Source organism: Cornus florida, unplaced genomic scaffold (genome assembly GCF_030987335.1).
Source record: "Cornus florida cultivar Cherokee Brave unplaced genomic scaffold, ASM3098733v1 CherokeeBrave_3.0.0_Hap2_Chr07, whole genome shotgun sequence".
Classification (NCBI taxonomy): domain Eukaryota; kingdom Viridiplantae; phylum Streptophyta; class Magnoliopsida; order Cornales; family Cornaceae; genus Cornus; species Cornus florida.
This window is the reverse complement of record NW_026775577.1, coordinates 3,249,298-3,255,297: the sequence shown is the minus strand read 5'-3', so window position 1 is coordinate 3,255,297 and position 6,000 is coordinate 3,249,298.

Genomic DNA, 6,000 nt, shown 5'->3' with positions numbered 1-6,000 from the left:
AACACTACACCCTAATTTCCAGCTGCGAGGGACCAATCAGAAAGTGGCACGTTCCAATAAAAGCTAATGGGGCAATGGCCAATAAGTGATAGGCACGTGGCCATATAAAGGTCAATGACTCACTTGCTGCTAAGTTCTTGTTTACACTAAAAATTATGGATCGACTTTCCGATTGAAGGTTAATAAGTGTCCGTTTACAGCTCTTCGGTGAAAATTGGCTGTCTTTCCGAGATTTTGTAATGCACCTATCAGAGTTGGGGCACGTGACTTAATAAAAAGGCAAGTAGTTATTTGTACAATAATTATTTATTAATTTTTGATGTAAGGTTGTTGTGACTGATTCTAATGAGAATGCAAACAAGGATGTAATCACGAAGCAGCACTTGGGTTTAATGAAAAACTCATTTGTTAAAATAACTGCCTTGGCACAGTTGGCAGTCAAAGAAGGAAACAGTAACTTGTAAGTAGAAAATTATAAGACATGTGACATGAAAGGAAGAAACACTTGCGTGCAAATCGAAAGTCGTGGGACACATAGTAGAAAAACAGGTTACCTGTAGTTGGAAGGTCACAACAGAAAATATGGGACACGTGGTAGACAAATAGGTTACCTGTAATTAGAAGGTCACGACGGCAAATATGGGACACGGGTAGATTTCCAACAGAATATAAGTTATTCCTGGCAGGTGGGAAGGTGATTGCAGAAAAAAGTAGCAAATCATGAAAGAACAAGGTTTCACACATGTAAGCGCTATGAGAATGCTAACGAGAACACGAGACACTTAAAAAATCTAATTTTGGCCCATGGAAGGTTTCAACTTCTGTTGGAACCGTCGGCGGGAACTGCCATCAGAATAATCTAAAACATAGGGCAACTCTTTGTAACTCTAAAACTTTGATCAACAAACACAGCAATACCACTTCAATTATCTTTCAATTATTGCAATTGTCTTTTAATTATCTTTACACTTTAGCAATGTACTTCAATTATATTTCTTAATGCAATTTATGTTTGAGCACTTCACTTTTCAAGTACTACACTTCCATTACTTTCCTTCAGTACTTGCTTTTCAATTCCTTGCTTTCAATTCAACACTTCAATTACTTTCCTTAATTTCCGGTCATAATAAAATTTCGAAATCCTTTGTTATTAAAGGTATATATATATATATATATATATATATATATTTTATGAAGTCAGTCATTTTCAAACCTTCTTTCAGTTCTCGCCTTATCCACTCTTATCTTTCACTGAAATATAGATTACACTTTCAACTGGAACTTCCACACTTTCAAAGGGCCAAACACCTTCTCTGAAAATATTGTCTTTTTTCTCTTTATAAATTTCTAAAGCTAGCCATGTGGAAAAATCTCCTAATCTTTGAGGTCATTAGTACTAATCTTTTCTGCCTTGTATGATCAATTTTCACTTTTATAATTAATTAATTTAATATTCCTTGAAATTTCACACTGAGATGAATGGATAAAATCTCTAAATTCGAAATTAATTTACGAATTGTGTAAAGAATAGTTTGAATTGAGTTAATCCTGTATATAAGACTTCCATAAAATCCACACATGCAAAGTTTATTGTAATCAAAAGAAAGAAAAAATAAAAAAATAATATATGAAATGTACCATTTAATCATTTATCATCAATAATGTCTATAAGTAAATAATTTAAGTGAAGAATGATGTTTTTATTTTTAAGTTAAAGAGAAAAGAAAACCCTTTAGCAGTAAAGATATTGGTTTCAATAAAAATAAATTTAATACTTCTGATTTATTTATTTCCAATATTACTTCTAAATTATGTTTTTAACCATTGCAAATGTGAAGGATCATTGTTTGAGTGACATGAGTGCTGTCCTTGCTTCATTCACTGAGTTGAAGTTACAATTATAACTCATTATCAATTTTTTTTTTTTTTTTTTTTTTAAAGATATATTACTTTACATGGTATAATCTCTCTTTTTTAAAGTGAAATTGAGTTACCTTACTATGCAAGGGACAAAAATTAGTTCCATAAAAAAATTTTCAAATTTTTTATTTTTTATTTTTGGTGTTTGGTTGTCGTAAAATATTTAAGAAAAAAAATATTAAAATTTAACAAAAATAACTTATTTATCAATTTTCGACAAGTTATTTTACATGTCTTGCCCAATGAATTCGACCTCAATCTTGACGTAGACCTTTGCCAAATACCGACAAAGTAAAAATAAAAGAATATTTTACACGAAAAACAAAAATATTTTACATCAAAACAAACGGAGCCAAAGAGTATGTGTTTGCTTAAATTTTTAATATATATAAGCGGAATTAGTCTAAATGGTATTATCTCTTTTCTCTAATAAAAATAAAACCTTCAATATGACTTATTTATGTATTTATTTATAAATTTGATATTAATAGCAATAGCTGTTTTTTAAGTTCTGGTTGAATTTCCAAATTAGTCCAACTTCGTATTTCTTTGGATTTGTACTTGTACAAATATACATATACATATATATTTTGTAACACGTATGTGAAAGGATATATATCTATAAGACAATCAGAACTAAAAGCCACTTAAGACCTCTGACCTCCCCAATAACGACCACCATTTTTGACAATTCTACAAGAAAAAGACATGATTATAAGACATTGACACCAACAGAATTCCACATGTGAATGATGAATCTTCGAGATGGCTTGTGTTATTGCTTCATTCCACAACTTAAGTTTGTGACTTGTCTATGATTCTTATCTTATCAGAGTAAGGATATATATTAGTGGACTACCTAAATGAGTTTTTTCTTTATTGCCATCCTTGTCGTTATCATTGCCTCCATTTTATATGAATTCTCACTGCCCCTTGTTTCATTAGAAATTATTACATAAAAAAAAAAAAATACTCCATAAATAAACTCACATACCTGTTTACGACTTTACGTAAAAATTTGTTATTAATAGATCTCAAATAAGTGGTGCGGCCTCTGTCAACTTTTATTATTACATTGTTTGAAAATATGTGATTCTGGTTAAAGACGAGTCCGCACTCGAAAAAAAAAACAAAAAAAAAAAAAAATTGAGTAAACTCACTTATTTGTTTACAACTTTACATGAAAGTTTGTTATTGATAGATTTCAAATCAATGGTGTTGCTTACGCCGACTTTTATGTATTTTTATTTTCTACACATAAAATAACACGTCAAAATTTGGTGGGTAAGTTGTTTTTTTTTTAAGTTTTAATATAATTTTCTTATAAATATTTCACAATAACTAAATATCAAAAAATAAAAATATTATGATTCTTATGTTAAGAGAGTAAGGATATATTAGTGGACTTAAAATATTATGATCCTTGTCATTATCATTGCCTCCATTTTATATGAATTCTCACTACCCCTTGTTTCGTTAGAAATTATTACATTGTTTCAAAATATATGATTTTGGTAAATGACCAGTCCACACACAGAGAAAAATAAATAAATAAATAAACTCACATACTTGTTTATAACTGTATGTGAAAGTTGGTGAATGACAAGTCCGCACTCAAAAAAAAAAAAACAAAAAAAAGGGGAAAGAAAAAGAGTGAATAAACCCACTTATTTGTTGTTTGCAACTTTATATGAAAATTTGTTATCGATAGATTTCAAATCAATGGTTTTGTCTACGCCAACTTTTATGCATTTTTATTTTCTATACATGAAATAACACGTCAAAATTTAGTGGGTATGTTATTTTTATTTAGTTTTAATATAATTTTTTTATAAATATTTTACAATAAACAAATACCAAAAAATAAAAATATTTTGTGAAAAATATTTTACATTCAAACAAACCGAACATATAAAAATTATCTTTCTTTAATTACCATGTATTTATAAGTCTTTGTACATAAATTGTCTACAATTTAATTAAAATAGATTACTTTAATATATTTAAGTATGATCAATAAAAAAAAAAAAAAAACCAACCCAATTTTAAAGAAATATTTTTTTATTTTTCGAAAATTCAAGCAAATATTATTAAATATCATCTTCATTCTCACAATCTTGTAACACGGCCCAAAAAAATGACACAAAGTAGCGGCATGCAATTTGTGGGTGAAAATTGCCTGACCATTCTTTTACCTACGTGGCTTCCTAACCTGCATAAATTATACCTAACCCAGTCAAGCTCAAATGACTGCATCTCAAAAATACAAAACGATCCTACGGCCGTGATTGACGGCGTGTCCACGTGCCACAATATAATTACGCATTACCAGCCAGTCGTACCAGTGGCTGTCACAATAACTGGTTTTCTCATCTAACTCTGCGTAGACCGTGTAGACTTCCTCGTGCTTACTGGTCATTCAACACGTGAGGGGCCCATTATATTCATTACTTTCCAGCTGAGCCGTTATTTTAGCCAAGCCGTTTGACCGATGATTAGAAGCCATTTAGTCATTCAAGTACTCTTTTTTTTTTTTTTTTTCTTTTTTCTTTTTTAGTGCTGTAATTTACTACCGTATTCTATTTATTTTTTCTATTTTTTAATGGGCCATTTTCTTTTTCTTTTTTGGGAATATTTTCTCATATTTCTTCAAAAAAATCTGGATCCTTCAGGTGTGCTTTGGTCTTGCATTGCGTCGAATCAATTGACGGAGCAACACACTATGTCACAATGCAACATGTTTAAGAACTTGAGGTGACATTTCATATTTTTGCCGAATTGAGTTAAGGGGTTCGTTCAAATTTAACTCTTTTACTTAATCAATTTGAAAATCTTAATTTTTTTGAATTTAATCGATTTACTTACAAAGTAATATTAACTAAATTTACAATGTTATAAGTTGTGACGTAATAAAGAGTCAAACCCTTAAGTACGCTCACCATATAATCCTAAGTTGGAATCCCTCTCCTCTAATTCCCACAAACTACTACCTTTTCTTTTTTTTTTTTTTGTTTCGGTATGCACACACACATGGCTCGACCTCTTTTTTTGAAAAGTAAAAGTTTGATATCGCTAGGCCACTGACTTGATGGTCACAAATAATTACCTCACTGCAATGTTGTAAATTGCGAGTGAATTGACGCGCATGAATAAATGAGAGACCTAATTATATATTATCTCTTATCACAAAAAAAAGTTTTGTTTGAAAAATCGTCACTCAATTTTTCAAACAGAATATATATATATTTTTTTAGAACAGCGAGAGTATTAGATACTTATAATTGGAACATGTTTTTCATTTTCATTCCATCAGGGAGACGGAGGGTCCAACTCCAATTGAAGAACAATCATTTCGCCAAGAACATAAAAAATAAAAAATGATCCAAAATCCACCACGTGACAAATTGAAGATTTGTACCGTAATAAAAAACAATACGCACCTAGAGTGGCTAGAACTTCTCCTCTTCTTCCAACAAAAAATTACTTGCATTGCATTAACTAGTGAAGACTTTTTTGGCACCTTACACTTATATCTTATTAATACAACATTTATGATATATTTAATTTAGACATGTGAATAAATCTATTTAGGCCTATTTATTTTACCGGTAAGTGTGATCAAATGAATCACAAATTAATATTTCAAATAAAATAATTCTTAAATCAAATTTTCAAATCAACTAGGATAATAACTTCTTTGATAGCATTCCTCAACCATACAAAATAAGTCTAATTAGATTTTTATTATCGACTAAAGTTATACATTCAACTGGGGCAATATTGTTCAATATTGTTTATTAGATGGTGAAAGTATTTTTTAAGACTCTAATATTTTGAACCACTTGCTCTATCTATTAATTTAAATTTTTAAAATTATTTTTTACTACTGTATTTCACGTTAATTTTGTTAGATTTTACTATTAATAGTTTGTTTTTACTGGAACCCCGTTTTTCAGGATAATATAAAAGACTGTTGAGTGATATCAAAACATCCCAACTTTAATTGACCTCCAATGACGAAAACGGATATCACTGGACACTGGAGACCACAAAAAACAGTACGTACTTAGATAAATATCA